The following is a 25,085-nucleotide window of genomic DNA, read 5'->3' on the forward strand; positions in this document are numbered from 1 at the left end:
AACTCCCATAGAAATTCTTAATTTTCATTCAATTGAGGAATCCTGATCTAAGTTGTCCCACCCCCTACTTGGTCTGATCTGCTCGGGCTGTCCCTTACCAACCCCCACCAAGATACCCAGTATAACAGCCTCTTTCAACCAAGGTCTTTGCAGATGAACTAAGCAATTTGCCAGGACCATTCTGTCCACTGAGAAAGCATTCTCAGTGCCAAAACTCCATTTTCCAATAGATCTGCCACTATAGAAGTCGCTCTCTTGGTAAAATGATTTCTAAGCAACAATAAACTTTCATTTTGCACTAATATTTCGGGAATGAGTGAATTCTTTCATTCCTAAACCTGCAGCTGATTTAAAGGGGATTCTTAACAACTCACTTATTGCCACTAACTTGACCACCAGAAATTGAGACCACTCAAATCGCATCAATGTGATAAATAATATGATTTGAGAACCAAAATTATGTGAGTGATGTAGACACCAGATGATAGTAAGCACCAAAAGTTGGGGTTCAGTCATGTGGAGAATTCAGAATGTCCAGTCTCTTTAGCAAAAGGTGGATTTATTTAAGGAAGAGATTACAGACAAAATGAAGGCATGGGGAGAAGAAAAGGGGGGAAACACCATGAAGCAGAGTACCATGGCAAGCTGACTCAAAGGAGGGCAGCAGCCATGGGATGGCCCATAAGGAAAATTGAACCTCAGGGATATGACTGGAATTTCTGACAGGGTATGGCAAGGTGAGACTGCTCCAGAACTCTACAGAGGATGGGTCTCAGGATAATTTGGATTTCAGACTGGACAACCATCTCAGAGTATAGGACTGTGAAGCTAAACTGATTTCTATCAGAGCCTTCTCCCTGATTCCAGGGATCAATTCCTCTGCTAAATACCTTCTTCTTAGGGAACAATAGTCAAATGAGTACTTCCAATGCTATCGGAAAGAATGTGCCCTTCTATTTATGCCTCTATTCATAATCCCTGTGCCTGTCCCAAGACCCCTTTCCTTGAGGGAAACTCTCCTTCAGTGTGATGTAGTCACTAGTATACTTCAAAGTTCTTTGAGGGCAGGGACTGTCTCATGTTTCTATTTGTTTGGACACTACCTGTCATGATGATGAGGTGCAGCTTCTAGGAGGACTATAGCAGTAATCCTTAGAAGTGCTATTGTTCTAACAATCTGTTTGTCAATGATCCTAAAGTCTCCTGATCTTAGGAATATTATAGTATAGTCCTACAAATGTTGCTGACTGCCAGATAACATGGTTTCTGAGATAAATGGTGAGATGTCTACCAGACTACTATTTCAACCCCACCTCTAAACCATAAAATTTAATATTAAGGTTCATACCAAACCATTCCTCAGTTCTACTTCTAAGTCATAAAATTAGCATATCAGTAACATGAAAAATTGGATCTTTTTGTCTTTTCCCATAAATTTATCTTCTTGCTCCTGGTTCTTTGCTAAATCCTTTTGGAATGTAGCCCACATCAATTGGTATTACAATTATAATAAACTTTGCCCCTTCACTTGGAAGGGGCCTGCAAATTCTTTTGAGATAATTTACAACATTAATCTGCAACTTCAATCTTCTGGGATCTCATTTTGAACCTCAAAATTTGGTGGCCCTTACAGGGAGAGTCTGGTGAAGACTTACCTATGTTATCTTCAGCTCCCTGCTCAGCAAATTTTTCTTAACTGGAGACACCCAGAATTGGAAATTCTTGCAAGTTTTGGCAAAGTTCCTAGGGAACTTTTGCCACCTTTTCACCCTCTCTGGGACTCTGGAGGAGGAGGCAGTATGCTATAGGGTGGCTTTTGGCAAAGAACTAACCTTGTCACCTTTTTCACATCAGAAGAGAAATTTTATGCCTTTTGGTAAAGACAGGACAGTTCTCTTGCATATCATTTTTTTTTCTAAGTCTGTATGCAGAATGTCTGTCATGATTATTCTGTAAGCTACATTTTGTTATCTGGAAAGATTTAAAATGCATCCAGTAAGGGAAAAAAACTTCTATACTGTAGTTAGATGGGAAAGATTTCTTAATATCCTTGACTCCCACCTAAAAAAAAGGGAAAGCCTTGACCTTTCTTATTGGACCCCAGTTCTGGCCAAGCTGGGGGCTTCAAAATAAAGTTAGCTAATTAAAATTATAAATCTGCTAAAATTTAGCAGATTCTCAGGATTTTGATAATGATGATTAAGGAATTTGGCAATTCATCACTTTGACATTGGCAAGAAAAAATTCCTGATACATTGGGGATAATTCCAGGAGTTTACCCCATGCTGGAAGAAGTAGGGGAAGGAGAAAAAATAAATGGGGCAAAGAGCAACTTTTTGCTAATCCTTCCTTGACTCCTATCTTGTACAGAGTCCCCTTCTACTCCATTGGGAAAGTACTCCAGAAGGTATTAAGGGACCCTATCCACAACCCTAATCACTTAGCATGCTTCACTCCCTGGAATCCTGAATGTATTTTAATGGTGAGGATTAATAACAATATTGATATAGCCCATGTACCTCTCTTAGCTGCACTCATCTCAGAGCAGATTAAGAAAAGAGAATACTGAAGAACTGTAGGGAAACTCAAATTCGGCCTCACCTGTAGAAATGCTGAAAGCAGCAGCAGCCATGGGAATCTCACAAAACCTTGCCCAAATACCTCCCCAACCCAGCTTCAAGGAGTGGGGATGGAGTGTGGGTCAGGCTCTATGGTCAGCTCCCCTGAGCCCTGGTCTCTGAAAACTATCATCAAAGGAAGATCCTGGTACTAATCACCCCAGCCTATCTTTCAGCAGATGCTGTCCAGCAACTGCCTGGGAAGAATCTGGGTGCCCCTAGCAATGCCAAGCACAGCAGTGTGAGGTGAGAAAGACAGTCAGCCTCTGCATTTGGTACCTCACCATTCTCTGCTTAAGGTGCAGATATGTTTTAGCTGTGTGATATCTGGCAAATTATTTTATCTCTTCCCAGTTTTCTGATTTATAAAGAAAATTAATGATTGTTGTGAATATCACGTTATTGCAAAAATGCTTAGCATAAAATATGCTATATGAATGTTAACTGCTTTACTGGATATAGTTGCTTCATATTTGACAATGTTACATGGGGTTTCAGATAAATAATTTGTGTGTGTGTGTGTGTGTGTGTGTGTGTGTGTGTGTGTGTGTGTGTAAAGTAGTTTGGGAGCAAATTCAACTAAATTAAGTCAGCCTCCCTAGGATTAGGAGGATAGTGCATAGAAGAAAGAGTCTCTCTTCCCCATCCCCCTTCTCTCCTTCCCTGATTGCAGCAAGGATACAGGGACGAAGAGGTGAAATGCAGAGAAAGAAAATATACTCAGCTCAGTGAAATTTGTTACTTGAAATATGATAGTAAAAGCAGTTTTAAAGGAGCTCTAATTAAAACCCACTAAAAGAATTTGTAAATTGTAATTTATTTGCACACAATGTTAACATGTTGGAGTCCAGCTCCAGTGAAAACCAAGAGTGTGGATACCTGAGGCCAGACGAAAAGTCTGCTTTGCAGTCTTCATTTTGTTAATCTGAATGCCCGCTTAATATATCTTTTAGGCTAGTGTAACAATGTTACTAACTAACTTCAGTTGACATCATTATCCCTCCAGGGTTAATGTACATTCTGTACTTTGATATTTCAGTACCCACTCCAACCATCAATACCAATTACTTATCAACAAAAAACTGTAAATAGCCCATGAACATCAACAGAATTATGAATAGTTGCAAACTTTTATCAATACTAAGGTACTTGTTGAAACAGAGCAGTAAATAGAAGAAATTGTCTGCTAATGTATTTACCTCAAGTATGTCCTTAATTCCATTTTAAGGGGCAATTAGTATACTTTAAATGCCTTGTTCTTACTGCATGCATTCTCAATCAAGACTCTAGATTTTTACCCAATATGTCTTTATAATTATTAGGGAGATGGTAAGCCAACATGGGCATGGATTTACTGGCTCACTACATCTGTTAGGGATGGTGAGGCAGTATGGGCATGAACCCACTGGCCTTCTACCTTAACAGAAGATTTAAGGGTCTGGGAACTTTAGGAAAACAAAGGCAGTTCACTGTTTGTAGAAGGCCAGAACTCTGAAAAGGTATACTTGAATCAAGGACAGCAGGGTGCTTATAGTTAAGCACTTATTTAGTGTGATTGATGGAATAATGTTTCTCTCTAGTTAATCACTCTAGTTGGCATATACTTAGTGTGATATGGTGATGTAATTACTGTAGTTGGCACATACTCAGTTACTATAGTGATGTAATCGTACTGAGGTATTTAAGGGCCAAGAGGACTGGGAGCTGAGAGTCTCAGCCACAGACACAAAGAAGACTCCAGACTCCATCTTTGACCATCTTTGTGGTGAGTCTCCTGCCTCCTTCACTCTTCCACTAAGAACAAAGGCCAAGGCTTGTCTAGAGATCCTCCAGAAAGCTAGTCCGGACATTCAGCTGTTACTTTAATTTTTTAAAGTAACTTTTTATTGACAGTACATATGCCTGGGTAATTTTTTACATTATTCCTTGCACTCAATTCTGTTCCAACTTTTCCCTTCCCTCCCTCCACCCCGCCCCAAGATGGCAAGCAGTCTTATACGTGTTAAATATGTTATAATATATCCTAGATACAATATTTGCGTGCAGAACCTAACAGTTCTCTTGTTGCATAGGAAGAATTGGATTAAGAAGGTAAAAATAACCTGAGAAGAAAAACAAAAATGCAAACAATTCACACTCATTTCCCAGTGTTCCTTCTCTGGGTGTATCTTACTCTGTCCATCATTGATCAATTGAAACTGAATTAGATCTTCTCTTTGTTGAAGATATCCTTTTCCATCAGAATACATCCTTATACAGTATTGTTGAAGTGTATTAATGATCTCCTGGTTCTGCTCATTTCACTCAGCATCAGTTCATGTAAATCTTTCCCAGTCTCTCTGTATTCATCCTGCTGGTCATTTCTTACAGAACAATAATATTCCATAACATTCATATACCACAATTTACCCAAATATTCTCCAATTGATGGGCAGCCATTCATTTTCCAATTTCTAGCCAACACAAAAAGGGCTGCCACAAACATTTTGGCACTCCCTTTCCCTTCTTTAGTATCTCTTTGGGATAATATAAGCCCAGTAATAAAACTGCTGGATCAAAGGGTATGCACAGTTTGATAGGTTTGGGGCATAATTCCAGATTGCTCTCCAGAATGATTGGATTCGTTCACAACTCCACCAACAATATATCAGTGTCCCAGTTTTCCCACATCACCTCCAGCATTTAGCATTATCTTTTCCTATTATTCTAGCCAATCTGACAGGTGTGTAGTAGTATCTCAGAGTTGTCTTAATTTGCATTTCTCTGATCAATAGTGATTTGGAACACTCTTTCATATGAGTAGAAATAGTTTCAATTTCATCATCTGAAAATTGTCTGTTCATATCCTTTGACCATTTATCAATTGGAGAATGGTTTGAAGTATTATAAATTAGAGTTAATTCTCTATATATTTTGGAAATGAGGCCTTTATCAGACCCCTTAAATGTAAAAATGTTTTCCCAGTTTATTGCTTCCCTTCTAATCTTGTCTGCATTAGTTTTGTTTGTACAAAAACTTTTCAATTTGATATAATCAAAAATTTCTATTTTGTAATCAATAATGATCTCTAGTTCTTCTTTGGTCATAAATTACTTCCTCTTCCACAGGACTGAGAGTTAAACTATTCTATGCTCTTCCAATTTATTTATAACCTCATTCTTTATGCCTAAGTCATGAATCCATTTTGTCCTTATCTTGGTGTACGGTGTTAAGTGTGAGTCAATGCCTAGTTTCTGCCATAGTAATTTCCAGTTTTCCCAGCAGTTTTTGTCAAATAATGAATTCTTATCCCAAAAGTTAGGATCTTCAGGTTTGTCAAACACTAGATTGCTATAGTTATTGATTATTTTGTCCTGTGAACCTAATTTATTCCACTGATCAACTAATCTATTTCTTAGCCAAATGGTTTTGGTGACTACTGCTTTATAATATAGTTTTAGATCTGGTACAGCTAGGCCAATTTCATTTTATTTTTTTCATTAATTCCCTGGAAATTCTTGACCTTTTGTTCTTCCATATGAATGTTGTTATTTTTTTCTAGGTCATTAAAATAGTTTCTTGGGAGTCTGATTGGTATAGCACTAAATAGATTAATTTAGGGAGTGTTGTCATCTTTATTATATTCACTCGGCCTATCCAAGAGCATTCAATATTTTTCCAATTATTTAAATCTGATTTTATTTGTGTGGAAAGTGTTTTGTAATTTTGCTCATATAATTCCTGACTTTCTTTTGGTAGATAGACTCCCAAATCTATTCCCAAATGCTATCGACAATTATTTTGAATGGAATTTCTCTTTGTATCTCTTGCTGTTGGATTTTTTTAGAGATGTATAAAAATGCTGAGTATTTATGTGGATTTATTTTGTATTCTGCAACTTTGCTAAAGTTGTTTATTATTTCTAATAGCTTGTTAGTAGAATCTCTGGGGTTCTCTAAGTATACCATCATATTATCTGCAAAGAGTGATAATTTGGTTTCCTCATTACCTACTCTAATTCCTTTAATCTCTTTCTTAACTCTTACTGCCAAAGCTAGTATTTTTAGTACAATCTTGAATAGTAATGATGATAGTGGGCAACCTTGTTTCACTCCTGATCTTACTGGGATTGGTTCCAGTTTATCTTCATTACATATGATGCTTACTGACAGTTTTTAATAGATGCACCTGACTATTTTAAGGAAAAGTCCATTTATTCCTATACTCTCAAGTGTTTTTATTAGGAATGGATGTTGGATTTTATCAAATGCTTTTTTTGCATCTATTGAGATGATCATATGGTTTTTGCTAATTTGGTTACTGATATAGTCAATTATGCTAATAGTTTTCCTAATTGTTGAACCTTCAACAATTCCTAGTATAAATTCATTCCTAGTATAAATCCTTCATAGTGTATTATCCTGGGGGTGATTTTCTGTTATTTTTTTACTAATATTTTACTTAAGATTTTAGAGCATCAATATTCATTAGGGAGATTGGTCTATAATTTTCTTTCTCTGTTTTCAACTACCTGGTTTAGGTATCAGTACCATGTCTGTGTCATAAAAGGAATTTGGTAGGACTCCTTAAATCTCTGTTTTTTCAAATAGTTTATATAGTGTTGGAGTTAATTGTTCTTTAAATGTTTGGTAGAATTCACATGTAAATCCATTTGGTCCTGGGGATTTTTTCATAGGGAGTTGATTAATAGCTTGTTCTGTTTCTTTTTTAAGATGGGACTGTTTAACCAATTTACTTCTCTGTTAATCTGAGCAAACTATATTTTTGAAGGTATTTTTCCATTTCATTTAAATTATCAAATTTTGGCATAAAGCTGGGCAAAGTAATTCCTAATTATTGCTCTAATTTCCTCTTCATTCATTCATAAATTCCCCTTCAAAGGCGAATTCTCCCTTTTCATTTTTAAGACTAACAATTTGATTTTCCTCTTTCCTTTTTTTAATCAGATTTACTAAGGTTTTATCTATTTGGTTGGTTTTTTCATAGAACCAACTCTTAGTTTTATTAATTAATTTAATAGTTTTTTTTTTACTTTCAATTTTATTAATCTCTCCTTTTATTTTTAGAATTTCAAGTTTAGTGTTTGATTGGGGGGTTTTAATTTGTTCCTTTTCTAGCATTTTTAGTTGCAAGTCCAATTCATGGACCTTCTCTTTTCTATTTTATGCAAGTAGGCCCGTAGAGATATAAAATTTCCCCTTATTACCCCTTTGGCTGTATCCCACACATTTTGGTATGACGTCTCATTATTGTCATTTTCTTGGGTGAAGTTATTATGTCTATGATTTGCTGTTTCACCCAATCATTCTTTAGGATGAGATTATTTAGTTTCCAATTATTTTTTATTTGGCTTTTTATTAAATGTAATTTTCATTGCATCATAGTCTGAAAAGGATGCATTTACTATTTCTGCTTTACTGCAATTGAGGTTTTTATGTCCAATATATGGTCAATTTTTGTATAGGTTCCATGAACTGCTGAGAAGTGTACTCCTTTCTGTCTCCATTTAGTTTTCTCCAAAGATCTATCATATCTAATTTTTCTAGTATTCTATTTATCTCTTTGACTTCTTATTTATTTTGTGGTTTGATTTATCTAATTCTGAGAGTGCAAGGTTGAGATCTCCCACTATTATAGTTTTGTTGTCTATTTCTTCTTGCAGCTCTCTTAATTTCTCTTTTAAGAATTTAGATACTATTCCATTTGGTGCATATATGTTTAATATTGATATTGCTTTATTATCTATGCTACCCTTTAGCAAGATATAGTGCCCTTCCTTATCTCTTTTAATTAGATCAATTTTTGCTTTTGCTTGATCTGAGATCAGGATGGCTACACTTGCTTTTTTTACTTCACCTGCAGCATAGTAGGTTCTGCTCCAATCTTTTACTTTTACTCTGTATGTATCACTCTGCTTCAAGTGTGTTTTCTGTAAACAACATATTGTAGGATTCTGGCTTTTAATCCAGTCTGCTAACTGCTTCCTCTTTATGGGAGAGTTTACTCCATTCACATTTATGGTTAAAATTACCAATTCTGTATTACTGGCCATCTTGTTAACCCCTGCTTATGCTTTTCTCCTTTTCTTCCCTCTTACCCTTCTCTCCCCAGCATTAAACTTGTGAGCACCACTTGCTTCTCACAGCCCTCCCTTTTTACTATCCCTCCCTCCACCTTAGAGTTCCTCCCCCATCTTACCCCTTTTTCCTCACAATTTCTGTAGTCCCTTCCACTTAGCTTACTCCTTCCCTTTTCACTTTTGCCCTCCCACTTTTCAATGAGGTGGGAGAAGTTTCATCATAAATCAAATATGTCTAATATTTTTCTCTTTAAGCCAATTCTGGTGGCAGTAAGATACACACACTATTCATCCCCCTCCATTTTTTCTCTCAGATATAATAGGTTTCCTTTGTCTCTTTGTGAGATGTAATACCCCCACCTTACCCTTCTCCAGGTACAATTTCCTTTTCCACCTCTTTGTTTTTAGAACAAAGCATACATGTGTTCTTGATATATCTTTATAACAGAAATATAGTTCCCAAGATTTCTTTTTACCTTTTTAGGTTTCTCTTGAGTTCTATTATTTGTAGATCAAACTTTTTGTTTAATTCTGGTTTTTTCATCAAAAATAGGTGAAATTTGCTTATTTTTTTGAATGTCCATCTTCTTCCCTGGAAAAAGATGCTCATTTTGGCTGGGTTATTTTTGGCTGCATACCAAGTTCCTTAGCCTTTCAGAATATCATATCCCAGCCCCTTCGATCCTTTAATGTGGATGCTGCTAGGTCCTGAGTAATTCTTATTGTGGCTCCTCTATATTTGAACTGATTTTTTCTAGCAGCTTGCGGTATTTTTTCCTTCATCTGTTAGTTCTGGAATTTGGCCACTATATTTCTTGGAGTTTTGATTTTAGGGTCCCTTGCAGTAGGTGATCAATGAATTCTTTCAATGTCTATTTTACCTCTGTTTCTATAACATCTGGGCAGTTCTTTTTGTTAATTTCCTAGAAAATAATGTCCAGGCTCTTTTTTTCATCATATTTTTCAGGAAGTCTAATGATTCTCAGATTATCTCTCCTAGATCTATTTTCCAGGTCTGTTGTTTTCCCAAGAAGGCATTTGACATTTTTTTCATTGTTTCTTTTTTTTTTTTTTTTTGGGGGGGGGGGGTTGTTTGACTGATTTTTGGTGTGTCTCCTTGAGTCATTCATTTCCATTTGTTCGATTCTCATTTTTAATGAGTTATATAAACTCACTTTTTTTATATCTTTTTCTAATTGTCCAATTGAGTTTTTAAGTGAGTTGTTGTATTCTATGGAATTTTTTTCCATTTCGCCAATTTTATTTTTTAAAGAGCTATTTTCTTTTCCCAGTTCACTAATTCTGTTTTTCAAAGATTTGATTTCTTTATCCACGCTATCTTTAAATGAGAGGGATGGCTTATCCAAACTTTCTTGCCAAGCTTCCCTTTTCTTTTCCCATTTTTCTTCTAGCTCTCTTGTGAGAGCCTTTTTGATTTCTTCTATGAGAGTCTTGTGTGTTAAGGATCAAATCATATTCCCCTTTGGGAATTCCTCTGGAGACAGTCTGTTTTTAGTCTCCTCAGGGCTTAAAGAATGCTCTCTGTCCATATAGAAGCTACCAATGGTTAGGGTCCGTTTTAATTTTTTGCTCATTTTGTCAAAGAAGAATCAAAGAAAACTAGCAAGAAAAGCAAATGCAGTCTGCTTTTTTGGGGGGGAGGAGAGCTGGATGGTATCACCGAGCTTCTTCTACAGACTGCAGGAGGCAGCAGCGAGGCACTAGTAGGACAGCAATGGCTGCACTGCATCTGCACTCTGAAACTCTGAGACTCTGAGAGCGTGCTGAGACACTCCAGGTGGGTGTGGCCAGGTCCTGAAAGACGCTAGCTTTTCATGGTTATAGTCTTTATCCCTTGTGTTTTTAGCTTCTCTTTTTGTCTACTGGCTTGTTGCCAGGGCAAAGTAGGCAGCACTATGTTAAAGATCTCCCCGAAGAGATGGCTAAAATCACACCCCACCCCACTCCGGTCTGGTCAGCTGTGAACTGCCTGACTTACTCTATCTGCTGTGCTGCCACTGCCTGCCTTCAGTTTGTGCTCGATCTATCATCCTCATTCACGAGCAAATGCAAACCTTTTCTGGTGAATTGCGAGGATATCTTCTCTTGGTAATTGTGATTTTTTTTCAGTCAAGCACTAATTCTGAGGCCTGTCATGAAATAAATTATTCTGAGAAAAAAGACAGTACTTAAATAGATGTGGGTGTCCTCTCCACCATCTTGGCCAGAAGTCCCCAGATCACAGTTATTACTTTAAAACTCTGCCAACAAACAGCCTGCTTTTGAGTTATGGAGAGTCAGAATTCTGAGGATCCTGTTAATAAAAATTGGCCCTTAATCCTTTCCTGACTTTGGAACATTTCATTAAAATTTAGGGAATCTCATATACTAAAGTTAAGTCAGTAACTTTTAAAGTGTTTTGTATGTTAAAATTGGAAACTTTGCTGTAAATGATATGAGACTATTTATTTTTACAGTAGGTTCTGTTCTATCTGAATTTTATGAATTGTCTTGTTTTCTCCCTAAAACAAAAAGGAAACTTATTCAAAGGAAAACAGAAACCCTCCCTGAGAATTTCCAAAGATACAACAACTTTGGGACAGAATCAACTAAACAGTTAAAAAAAAGATGGAAAGTTTATTTAGCCTTGCTAACCCTGTTTTGTAAATGTAATTTAGGGAAATATGTATTTTTCCACCTTTGCTAGAAAATAAGAGAAAATTACAGCTAAGACTATTTGGCTATTAGGAAACTTTTAAAATTGTTGCTAAGTTATTTGAAGTTATTATCATCATGTTAAACCTAAAATTGGTAATTACTGTGTGTGGAATAAAGAGGGATAAAATGAAAGCCTTATTAATTTACCTTCAAGTATGAGGGTGTGTAGCGCCTTTTCCCCTCTTCATAGAGTTGGGGAGAGGTATCAAACAGCATAATCCATGGAATCCAAATTAGTTGGGGTGGGCAACAAAAAGCTCGCCCCTTCTCTTGGGAGTTGTCAATTTTCCTCAGTTTATAAACTTGCCAGTTTTCTTGAAAACATCAGGGTAAACAAGGTTGTCAGCCCTGAGAAATGAGCCTGTTTAGATTGTATAGTTCCTAAATAAATCATGTATTTAATAAAAATCAATAAACTTGTTTAATGATTGGTCCTTGCACCATGATGAGTTTAAACTTCAGAAGAAGAAAAAACATGTTAAAAATATCATGTGTGTGAGTCTTGGTAAACTTTTATCTAGCCCCAAGCTATGATATGTAGAATTTTCTATTAGAGTTAAATCTCTTGGGACTATAACTGATACATTCTTTTTGAGTTTTGAATTTGAATATGATTGCCTGATGGACCATTAAGTCAGTAACCCACCATTCCAGAGAAATGCCACAAGTTACTCAAAGGGATGCCTTCCTGAATTGTCATAGGCAATTGTTTTATCTGGGCAAGAGTTAGAAGAACACTCTTAGCTTCTGGTTAAGGTGGGATCCTTCTGACTGAGTTTCCCAATTCTGTTTCTTTGTTTCCCACCTGATTATTCCTGAGTTGGAATTGTTACTTCATGTTTGGTTGACAAAGAGAATTAAAGACGCTTTCCCCTGTCATGTAAGTGCTCTCAAGCTGAAGCCTGAAGGACTTCTTTTGATGCTATTATAATCATACTCCTGCTTTTTCTTCTTATAGCAAATTTCTATAATCAGAGCAGTCAGTAGAAGCCATAAGCACAATACAAATATGTAGATGATAACTTCATCTACAAGCCAATCTGAGAGGCTTCTCTGGCAAAACCCTTTAACTTTCTGCCCCCCCATTCCCCACTGGCCCGGGGCTATAAAGTTTCTTTGTCTAAGGCCCACATTACCTGTCAGTCTGTTAAGTGTTTGGGCCATGAATTAATTTCCAATTCCCCTTCACTCACAGAGAAGAAGCAAACAATCTTATCACTCCCTGAACCTGCTTCAAAGAAATAACTTAGTACTTTCCTGGGCATGACTAGATTTTATAGAAACTTGGTGTGTTTGAGGTGACCTTCCTCCCATAGAGTAGTGGCTACCACAGCCCTTCTAAATAAGAAAGCCTCCAAGTTCACCCTAGGCCATCCATTGGAGGTTCCAACTCCCCACCAGGTTCAGAGCATTTTGTAATAGTGGGAGGCTTGCAAGGTATTAGACTCTCCTGTAGCCATTCCCAATTTGACACTCTGGGTGTGCCACACTCTCAGCCCTGCCACCCTACTCTCTGACAGCTCTCAGTTGGGTATCATTCACAATTTCGAGGAAGCTTTAGATTCTACTCCCAGTTGGCCTGACTTGAGGGATATTCCTCTCACAATCTAGACAATGAATGCTTTATTAATGGGTCCAATTTTCTTGAAAACGGGAAAAGGATAGCAGGTTATTCTGTGGTAAGTCCCAATAGCACCTTGGAGGCTAAACTGCTCTCCCTTGGAACCTCTACTCAGAAGGCCAAACTCATTGCCCTCATCAGAGCTTTAGGGAAGAAGGAAAGGCCCTCTAATTCTTTGTGGAAAATCCTGAATGGACTATTAAACCTCTCTCCTGAAACCTGTCCAGTGTAGGGATATATTCCCAGAGGAGGACTGGCAGATAAGATTTTACATATATGCCCCCTTGTAGAGAGTTTTGGTTTTTGTTGACACCTTTACTAAGTCTTCCCTTTTGAGACTAAAAAGGCTTCATTTTGGCCTTCCCAGCCAGCTCTTTACAGAGTAACATTGGCCCAGTCTTCACTTCTCTTTACCTCTCTACCTAATGCTTAACACTTTTAAACATTATGGTGCTTGCACCTTAGGCTACCTGAGCACTTAAGTCTTCCTTCTGGATGGGGTCTCTAGTAACCTCCATACTAACTCCACTTTTGGGGGGTTTTTTGCTTAGTTTTGGTTCCTGCATTTTTAATCTACCTATAAGAGTTGTTTCTTCCAGACTCCAAGCCAGGGGTCCTCAAACTACAGCCCACAGGCCAGATGCGGCAGCTGAGGACATTTATCCCCCTCACCCAGGGCTATGAAGTTTCTTTATTTAAAGGCCCACAAAACAAAGTTTTTGTTTTACTATAGTCCGGCCCTCCAACAGTCTGAGGTTCAGTGAACTCGCCCCCTATTTAAAAAGTTTGAGGACCCCTGCTCCAAGTCATGAGCTTTCATCCACTTGATAAACTAAATATCACATGCTGCTAACTGATTCTAATACTCAGCCCCCCGGGATGCTGCTGCTGCTGCCATCTTAAAGTCACATGCCTCCCCTCCTCAGTCTGGACCCCACTAGGCAGGGCCAACTCCACACCTCTTATCAGCCTGTGAAGTAGTTCCAGAAGATGTGACCTTTCAAAGATGATGTCTCCTTTTGAATCTTAATGAGGCTCTATACTGGGTGACTACTAAAATGTATGGAATCATTATCTGCTTTGGGTATGAAGGAGATACTCATCTGCTTTTAACAATTTTAGGTTCAGCTCTACAGTAATAAGACACCTAAAGTATTATTCTTATTCTTTCTTTATAACTGTTTTTTTTTTAACCATCACCCTCTCTTCCCAATAATTATCCTCCAACCCCACTCCTGAATACCATGTTTCCCCGATAATAAGACCTATCCTGAAAATAAGCCCTCCCCTTACTGTGTAAGATTCCTCTAAAATAAGCCTCCCCCCCTGAAAATAAGCCCTATTGAAATTGCTACTGTAGTGAAGGTGATCTCCTGCGGTACACACTACATTATGGTACCCTCTGTATGCAATGTCTCCCCCCCCCCCCCGGTGAAACGCATGCCGTGCTCCGAGCTGCATCCAATCAGAGCTGCAGCAGTGAACGTGTCATCCTGTTCTTCCCCAGTGATTTGCTTGCTGGCGCCATTGAGAGCAGTGCCGCAGAGGAGAGCTGAGGCAGGACAACATAAAAACCCGGTATGTAAGCAGGAGTGAGGGGGCATGATAGAGGATAAAAGGGGCACGATGGAGGATAAAAGAAGAACTCAGGGGGCATGATGGAGGATAAAAGAAGAACTCAGCCAGCACTCACCACGCTAAAGAAATGAAGAACTTCCTTGCAGAGAGAAGAATAGATCAAGTAATGATTCCTGCAGGAATGACTGCCTATCTCCAGACCCTTGATATTGCAATAAACAAGCCATTCAAGGACCATTTGCCATTTGCACATGGAAGTCAATGACTACATTGAAAATAGAATGGAAAGAAATCAGCGTGGAAACTTTGTGAAGCCCTGTCTGCAAGAAGTCGTGACTTGGGTGAAGAAGTCATGGGATAAAATTATTGACAGCTGTGTCGCCAAGGCACTACGAGCAGGTTACCTGGACAAGACATGTTCATTTAAAGAGAGCTATATTGCTGGACATGACAGATTGGGTCCACTTCTTCTGAAGGAAATAGAGGCGCAAGACATCCAGGACGGAATTCAGGGTATGGACGCTTATGACGATGTTGTTGAAGAAGATGACATGATCATTATTGAATAAGGGTACTTTTTTTTTGTTCACATTTACCTGTTTATTAAAATTGCTGTCAATGTTCATTAAAATAAGCCCTCCCCTGAAAATAAGCCTTCTGGTGTTTTTCTGTCCAAAAAAATAATAAGACAGTGTCTTATTATCGGGGAAACATGGTAGATGCTTCCCTTTACACCAGAGGTTTTTAACTTGCTTTGTAGCATGCACCGCTTTAGTGGGTCTGGTGAAGCTTTTGCAGAATGCATTCATAACTGAAAAGATTGCTACATTCCAGCTAGAAGTTAGCAAAAATAAAGGTTCATCAACAGTAGGCTGGTCATTTGAGAAGTTTTTGTTATAATAAACCATAAAACAAAGAAAAATAAAAAATAGAATTCAGTCCTCTTTTCTCTACTGTGGCCATGATTGATGGTAGTGGGAAAGTAAACAGAAGATGCTAAAAAACCAGGTAATGTGTTGGAAGTTCAGCACACCAAATGATGAGATTGAAGAGAGCAATTGGCACCAAATGTTGGGGTTTGGCACCAACACTGAAGTTTGGTCATGTGAAGAATTCACAATGGCCATGCTCTTTGCCAAAAAGGACATTTATTTAGAAGAGGTTATAGACAAAATGAAGAAAAAAAAGAGAGAAAATAGGCACCAGGAGAGGTAAACCTGAAATAGATTTGAGACATATAACAATTAACAATAGAAAAAATAAATTCCCTAGTGGAACTCACAATTAACCAAGCTAAAGGAAATACTTTTGTATGAAACAGGAATATGCCATGGATTGGCAGGCTAAATTCACAAAGGAGTTTACCATCTTAAAAGAGTATGTTAGCTATAAAAAGAAAACAGACCATGAGGCATGGTGAAGGATGAAAGGAAAGATACCATTGAGGCAGGGGGGAAGGGTGAGAAGAATGACACCAAGGGCAGTATGCCATAGTGGGCTGATCTAAAAAGAATCAGCAAAGATGGTATGGTCCACAGACAGATTTATAGGGAAAACAACATAACTTGACTTTCTGATTAGATACAGTAAAGTGAGGATACCTATAACCCTCCATAGGAAATGGGACTCTAAAGCTGAGCTGATCCCCATCTGTTATCCTTCCCTGCTTGCTGCTCAGGAAGTAATTTTATCAGTACTTCAGACTTTCTTTGACAACTCCATCTAGTATTACAGATAAATGGAAGAAAGTAACTTCCTGATCATTAAAATAGGGGGTTTGGTGAGATTAGCTTAAAGAACCCCAATCATTCTGATAGAATTCCTTTCTTTGAGTATTAGCTCAGGCACAACCTATTCTGAGAAGTCTTCCGATTGCCTCCTCCTTAAATCATATTTGTTGCTGTTGAGTTGTATGACTCTCCATGATCCCATTTGGTGTGGTCTTGGCAAAGACACTGGAGTGGTTTGCCATTACCTTCTTCAGCTCATTTTACAGATGAGGAACTGAGGCAAACAGTATTAAGAGACTTTCATTCTTCAAATAGTCAGTCATGCTGTGACTGTCTTTTTTTTCATCATTTTCAGATAGTCCAACAATTCTTAGATTGTTTCTCCTGGATATATTTTTCAGGTCAGTTGTTTTTCCAATGAGGTATTTTATATTTTCTTCTATTTTTTATTTTCTTTTCTTTATTATTGTTTTTTCTTTTGGTTTTGTTTGACTGATTCTTGATGTCTCATTGAGTCTTTCATTTCCATTTGTTCAATTCTAATTTTTAGTGAATCGTTTTCTTCAGTTACGTTTTTTAATCTCCTTTTGCATTTGGCCAAATTGAACTTTTAAATGAATTGTTTTGTTCATTAGATTTTTTTCCCCATTTCACCAATTCTACTTTTTTGGCAGTTGTTCTATTTCCATTTCACCAATTCTGTCTTTCAAGTTGTTTTCTTTTTCTATTTTGCCAAATCTATTTTTAAGGAGTGATTTTTTTTCCATTTTGCCAAATTTTTAAGGAGTGATTTTTTTTTTCCATTTTGCCAAATTTTTAAGGAGTGATTTTCTTCAGACAGTTTCTGTTTCCTTTTCCAAAACTCTCATTTTCTTTCCCCACTTTTCTTCTAATTCTCTTTTAAGATACTCTTTGAATTCTTCCAAGAGAGCCTTTTGAGATGGAGAGCAACTCATCAGCCTTTGAGGCTTCATCTAGGAAGATTTTGCCATTAGTATCCTCAGAGTTTGAGGTTTGTTTTTCCCTGTCTCTATAAAAGCTACCCATGATCAGGGTTCTTTTTGCTTTTTGGCTCATTTTTAAAGGTTGAGGTCTGTTCTTAGGGTAAAGGGGAGATTATCCCAAGCTTTCTCTTCAGGCAACAGTGGTTTCATGCTGCCTTGGGGCCAGTGCTGCCGACTTTCTTCCTGTCCTGAGTGGATGTGGTTAAGTCCTACTTGTTATGCTGGGGTTCAAGGACTCCTGCTGTTCAAGGACTCACTATTTGCCATTTATAATAGCTTTGTAGGTCTCACAGCCAGTCTGCTGTTCCAATGGCTTCTGAACCAAGACAATGTAGCTAATGCTGCTATATTTTGGCTAAGAGCCTCCCAGTAGATGAGGGGAAAAAACTGTTTTTAAAAAAATAAAATAGCAAAGAAAAACAGATTATGAAAAAAGTTAACCAACTAGAAAGGGAAGTAAGGATTTCAAAGAAAAAAATAATTGTTGGAAAATTAGAATTGCACAAGGGAAAGCCAGATGAACAAGAGATGAACAAATAAGAGGACGAAATAAAGAATGAAAAAATAGAACATAATGTGAAACATCTTGTAAGAAAAATGACAGATCTGGAGAACAGATCAAAAAGAAAAAATATAAGAGTAATTATGATGAGATCCTGAATGGTGGGTGTGGTGGGCAGAGAGAAACCTGAAGTACTGATAGAATTGTTCTCAGGGAAAGGCAGGAAAAAGGTTCTGATAGAGATCAGTTTAGTTCCATGCTCCCATCCTCTGTGGAAGTATTCTAATCAGAAATCCAAGTTATGACTAGTCCCTAAAGCTAAATTTTGCCTATAAATCTATCTATGGCACATACCATGTTTGTTGACTTCCTTTTTGTCAGTCCACCATACACTCTGTTTTCATGTTGTTTTTCCCCTTACCCTTCCCCCCTGCCACATCTCTCCTAACCCCATTATGCCTCATGGTATTTTTTTCCTCTCAAACCCCACTTCTTTTTTAGAATATATTTAAATTCCTTTCAGAATTTAGCCTACCAGGCTAAGGAAAAGGTAAAATTAGTGATTATATTATACAAATTAGGTGAAGAGAAAGAATAGACACAAAGGCATTAGAAAGGAGAGGAGTGCTGGAAGTGGCTTACCAGGAATTTTTGCTATAGTGATTTAATGCCAACTGAATGTGAAGAGAGAAAGAATCACAAGGACCAGGTGGGAGATGTGAAGAATAAGCTCCAATCTATCTGAAGGTAGGGGTTTATATATCTTTAGACATAGCCATAACAAGAAACTTTCTCATGAGAACATTTCCCTGGCTGTTTCCTAGCTTTCTTGTTATCAAAAAGATAATTCACTTCCCAAGAGACAACAGAGGAATAGTAGACCAACATCCTGAGTTAACACAGCCTTTGGATTCCAGACAAGCTACAGGAAAACCTGGTCTGGCCTGAATTCCTCAGAGTTGGTCTTTAACAGAGGAGGGTTCATATTTCCGAAAAATTACATCAGAATGGGACAAATTGTCAATATTCATACATACCATGAAGAGTATTACACCCTATATACTATATAAAATCTATATAGAAATCTATAAATCTATAAAGAAAAAAGGGAGGGACAGAGTAAAGATGGCAGAGAGTAGACAGGTTTTCATCTGAGCTCTTCTTGGGGGAGAGAAGAGGGGGAAGCAGCCAAGTGCAGGTGCAGGTGCAGCACAGGGACCCAAGAGAATCTATCTGGAGGCTCTTAGCCAAAATACAGTAGCATTGGCTACTCTGTCTTGATGGAAGCCAGTGCGTCAGCAGATTAGCTGTGAGACATATCCCACATAAATACTAAGGCAAAAAGTGAGTCTCTGAACTCCAGAATTACGTGGGACTTGGTCACACCAACCTAGCACCAGAAGGAAGTTAGCAACACCACCTCAAGGCAGCATAAAGTCACTGTCACCTCTAGAGATAGCTTGGTACAAAGTCCCCCCTCCTCCACCTTTGCCCTAAGAGAAGATATCTCAATCTTTTAAAAAAAAATTTTTTTAAGCAAAAAGAACTCTGACCATAGATAGCTTTTATGAAAAAAAGAGAACAATCCTGACAATCCTAAAGGCAAATCATCTCCAGAAGAAGTCCCAAAGGGTGATAATGAGTTAGTTCCCATCTCACAATACTCCCTTGAAAGAATTCAAAAAGGATCTCAGAAGAAATTAGAAAAATGGGGAAAGGAAATGAGAACTTTGCAAGAGTTTGGAAAAGGAAACACAGAAATTATCTGAAGAAAACTCCTTTAAAAAATAGGCTTAGTGAAATGGAAAAATCATATGACTCCTTACAAAATAGAGGTGATGAAATGAGAAAAAAGCATATAGTCTTTATAAAATAGATTTGAAAAAGAAATCAATTAATTGAAAAACAGAATTTGTGAAATGGAAAAAAAAAAATACAATTGAACAAAACACCTCATTTATAAGTTCAATTGGCCAAATGCAAAAGGAAATTAAAAAACTAACAGAAAAAAAATAATTCACTAAAAATTAGAATTGAAAAAATGGAAGTGAATGACTCAATGAGACATCAAGAATCAATCAAACAAAACCAAAAAAAAAAAAAAAGAAAAGAAAAGAAAAGAAAAGAAAAAAAAGAAAAGAAAAAGAAAAGAAAAGAAAAGAAAAGAAAAAATTGAAGAAAATGTAAAATATTTCATCGGAAAAACAACTGACCTGGAAAATAGATCCAGGAGAGACAATCTAAGAATTATTGGACTACTTGAAACCATGATTAAAAAAAAAGAGCCTAGACATCATTTTCCAGGAAATCATCAAGAAAAACTGCCCTGATGTCCTAAAACCAGAGGGTAAAATAGTCATTGAAAGAATTCACTGATAACTCCCTGAAAGAGACCCTGAAAGGAAAACTCCAAGGAACATCATAGCTAAATTTCAAATATTGAGGAGTCACAATCAAGATCACCTAGGACTTAGCAGCTTCCACTTTAAAGGATCAAAGGGCTTGGAATCTGATATTCCAAAAAGGCAAAGGAAGTTGGATTGTAGCCAAGAATCAACTCTTCAGCAAAATTAAGCATCATTAGGGGAAAGGATGGATAGTAAATGAAATGGGTGAATTTCATTTATTTCTGATGAAAAGTCCAGAGCTAAATAGAAAATTTGATTTTCAAATACAGAACTTGAGAAGCATAAAAAGATAAAAGGAAAAGGAAAAAAAACTTCCTTTTAAAAGTTAAAAAGCTTACAGCCCTCTATGGGAAGATGATATGCTTAACTCTTGAGATCTGTATCTCTGTTACAGGTATTCTTTGAGGGTGCCAGTATAATTTGATTTTATTGTGATGTTAACCAAAAAAAAAAACTAGGGGAGGAAAGGGGATTCTTTTTTTTTTTAATTAAAGGGTTTTATTTACAAAACATATGCATGGGTAATTTTTCAACATTAACCCTTGCCAAACCTTCTATCTCAAATTTTCCCCTCCTTCCCTCCACTTCCTCTCCCTTAGATGACAGGTAGTCCAATACATTAAGTATGTTAAAATATATGTTAAATCCAATATATGTATACATATTTATATAATTATCTTGCTGCACAAGAAAAATCAGATCAAAAAGGAAGAAAACACTGCAATAGAAAACAAAATGCAAGCAAACAACAACAGAGAGAGTGAGAGTGCTATGTTGTGGTCCACACTCAGTTCCCACTATCTTCTTCTCTGGGTGTAGAGGGTTCTCTCTTTCTTACTGAGTAAGTGGAACTGGTTTGAATCAATCTCATTGTTGAAGAGAGCCATGTCCATCAGAACCGATCATAGTATAGTCTTGTTGAGAGAATTTCAGACATATTTAGCTTCACAGAGAAACTTGTCTCATACTATAGGGAAGTAGGAGGGGGAAGGAGAAAAGAAAGGGGGAAACTAATAGAAGGAAGATCAGAAATAGAAGAGAAAATGTATAAAAAAGAGAGAAAGACTAAAAAAGGGGGAGAACTATTTGAGAGAGGTAGTGGTCAGAAGCAAAATACTGGGAAGGAAGGAAGGGGGGAAAGAAAAGAGAAAAGTATAACTTAGGGAAAACAAGAAGGCAGAAAATACAGAGTTAGTAATTTTAATTGGGAATGGGAATGGGATGAACTTTCCCATAAAATGGAAGCAGATAGTAGGCTGGATTAAAAGCCAGAATCCTACAATATGTTATTTACAAGAAACACATTTAAAGCAGAGTGATACATTCAGAGTAAAGATAAAAAGCTGAAGCAGAATCTATTATGCTTCAGCTGAAGTTTAAAAAAAAAAAAAAAGCAGGGGTAGCCATCCTGATCTCAGATTAAACAAAAGCAAAACTAGGTCTAATTAAAAGGGATAAGGAGGAAACTACATCTTGCTAAAGGGTATCATAGATAATGAAGTAATATCAGTACTAAACATAAATCAAGTGGTTTCAAATTCCTCAAGAAGTTTAAGTGCAAGAAGAGACAGCAAAACTACACTAGAGAATCTCAATCTTGCTCTCTCAGAACTATATAAATCAACCATAAAATAAATAAAAAAGAATTTAAGGAGGTAAATAGTATTCTAGAAAAGTTAGATATGATAGACCATTGGATAAAACTGAATGGAGACAAAAAGGATTATACTTTTTTTCTCAGCAGTACATGGAACTTATATAAAAATTGAACATGTATTAGGTCATAAATATCTCAAAATCAAATGCAAAAAGGCAAAAATAAATGCATTTTTTCAGATCATGATGTAATAAAAATTACATGCAAAAAAGGCCAGGCGAAAATTAACCAAAAATGAATTGGAAACTAAATAATCTGATCCTCAAGAATGGGTAAAACAACAAAGCATAGACACAAAAAATAATTTCATCCAAGAGAATGACAATAATGAGACAACATTCAGTCAAAGCAGTTCTTAGGTAAAATTTTATATCTCTAAATGCTTACTTGTATAAAATAGAGAAAGAGAAGATCAATGAATTGGGCATGCAACTAAAAAAGCTAGAAAAAGAAATTTAAAATGCCCAGTTAAATACCAAATTTGAAATTCTGAAAATAAAAGAAGAGAATAATAAAATTGAAAGTAAGAAAATATTGAATTAATAAAGACAATTAAGAGTTGGTTTTATTTTTTAAAAAACAACAAAACAGATAACTTTGATTAGAAAAAGGAAAGAAGAAAATCAAATTGTTAGTATCAAACATGAAAAGAGAGAATTTTCCATCAATGAAAAAGGAAATTAGAGCAATAATTAGGAGTTATTTTGCCCAACTATATGTCAATAAATCAGATAATCTAAGTGAAATGGAGAAATATTTACAAAAATATAGATTGTCCAAGTTAGAGAAGAGGAAATAAATTATTTAAATAGTCTCCCATTTCAGAAAAAGAAATTGAACAAGTTATTAATCAACTCCCTAAGAAAAATCACCGGGGCCAAATGAATTTACATGTGACTTCTACCAAACATTTAAAGAAAAATTAATTCCAATACTGTGCAAACTATTTGGAAAAATAGGTAAAGGAGTTCTACTCCAAACTCCTCTTATGACACAGATGTGGTGCTGATACCTAAACCAGATAGGGTTAAAATGGAGAAAGAATATTATACACCAAATTTCCTAATGAATATTGATGCAAAAATATCAAATAAAATGTTAGCAAGAGATTACAGCAAGTTATCCCCAGAATAATACACTGTAACCAAGTAGAATTTATACCAGAAACCAGGGTTGGTTCAATATTAGGAAAATAATTGTCATGATTGGCTATGTTAATAACCAAATTAACAAAAATCATGTGATTATCTCAATAAATGCAGAAAAAGCATTTGATAAAATCCAAGGACCATTCCTATTAAAAACACTAGAGTATAGGAATAAATAGGAGTGTTCCTTAAAATAATTAGTAGCATCTATTTAAAACCATCAGCAAACATCATATGTAATGGGGAACATTCCCAGTAAGATCAGAGGTGAAACAAGGTTGCCCACTATCACCATTACTATTCAATATTGTATTAGAAATGTTAGCTTTGACAATAAAAGAAAAAGAGATTAAAGGAATTAGAATAGGTAATGAGAAAACCAAATTATCCCTCTTTGCAGATGATATGATGGTATACACTTACTAAGTATACACTTAGAGAATCCTATAGAATCAATTGAAAAACTACTAAAAACAATTCACAACTTTAGCAGAGTTGCAGGATATAAAATAAATTCACATAAATCATCAGCATTTTAATATATTATCAACAAAGTCCAACAGCAAGAGATACAAAGAGAAATTCCATTTAAGATAACGGTAGGTAATATAAAATATTTGGGAATCAATCTGTCAAGGCAAAGTCAGGAACTATATATGACCACAATTACAAAAGCTTTCCACACAAATAAAGTCATATTTAATCTTTTGGAAAAATATCAAGCGCTCATGGGTAAGCTGAGCTAATATAATAAAAATGATAACACCATCTAAAGTAATCTACTTATTCTATGCCATGCCAATCAAATTCCCAAGAAATTATTTTACAGAGCTAGAGAAAATAACAAAGTGGTGAAGAATTTCAAGGAAATTAATGAAAAAAAAATCCAAATGAAGGTGGTCTAGCTGTACCAGACCTAAAAATTGACTACTGTCAATCAGTAGAATAGGTTAGGTTCACAATGTCTATATATGTCTATAAAGTCTACATAGTCTATATAGTCAATGACCATAGTAATCTACAGTTTGACAAAGCCAAAAGATCCCAGCTTTTGGGATAAGGCCTCACTATTTGACAAAAACTGCTGGGAAAATTGGAAATCAGTAACACCTTATACCAAGATAACGTCAAAATGAAAGAGTAGTATTATAAGCAAATTAGAAGAACAAAAGATAGTCCTCCATCTCAGATTTGTGGAGAAGGAAGGAATTTGTGGCCAAAGAAGAACTGAAGTATATTGCTGAATGCAAAAATAAATAATTTTGATTATATTAAGCTTAAAAGCTTTTGTATCAACAAAACCAATGCAGACAAGATTAAAAGGGAAGCAATAAAACTTGGGGAAAATTTTACATTCAAGGGTTCTGATAAAGGGTTCATTTCTAAAATATACAATTGACTCAAATTTATAAGAATCCAAGCCATTCTCCCATTGGTAATGGTGAAAGGATATGAACAGATAATTTTCAGATGAAAAGATTAAAACCATTTCTACTCATATGAAAAGGTGCTCAAAATCACTATTGACCTGAGAATTGCAAATTAAGACAACTCTGAGGTATCACTACACATCTCTCAGATTGGCTAAGATTACAGGAAAAGATAATGATGACTGTCTGAGGGGATATTGGAAAACTGGGACACTAATACATTGTTGGTGAAGTTGTGAACTGATTGAACCGTTTTGGGACAATTATAACCGTTTGGCAGCATAATTTCAGAGTCATAAAGAGACTTACATGAACTGATGCTAAGTGAAGTGAGTAGAACCAGGAGATCATTATACACAGCAACAGCAAGATTATATGATGATCAATTCTGATGAATGTAGTTCTATTCAACAATGAAATGATTCAGGCCAGTTCCAATGGTCTTGTGATGAAGAGAGCCATCTGCATTCAGAGAGAGGACTGTGGGGAGTGAGTGTGGATCACACCATAGTATTTACACTGTTTTTTTTTTGTTGTTGTTTGCTTGATTTTTGTTTTCTTTCTCATTTTTTCCTTTTTGATCTGATTTTTC

General features: G+C 36.3%; 1 protein-coding gene across 1 annotated transcript in view; it reads right to left on the reverse strand.

Annotated features, from left to right (window-relative positions):
• Window positions 1–25,085, reverse strand: part of LOC127561014 (putative uncharacterized protein ZNRD1-AS1) — a 48,944-nt gene that overhangs the window by 18,368 nt on the left and 5,491 nt on the right. The gene's annotated exons all lie outside the window — the stretch shown is intronic.

The sequence above is a fragment of the Antechinus flavipes genome, chromosome 4, assembly GCF_016432865.1.
Source record: "Antechinus flavipes isolate AdamAnt ecotype Samford, QLD, Australia chromosome 4, AdamAnt_v2, whole genome shotgun sequence".
Lineage (NCBI taxonomy): Eukaryota > Metazoa > Chordata > Mammalia > Dasyuromorphia > Dasyuridae > Antechinus > Antechinus flavipes.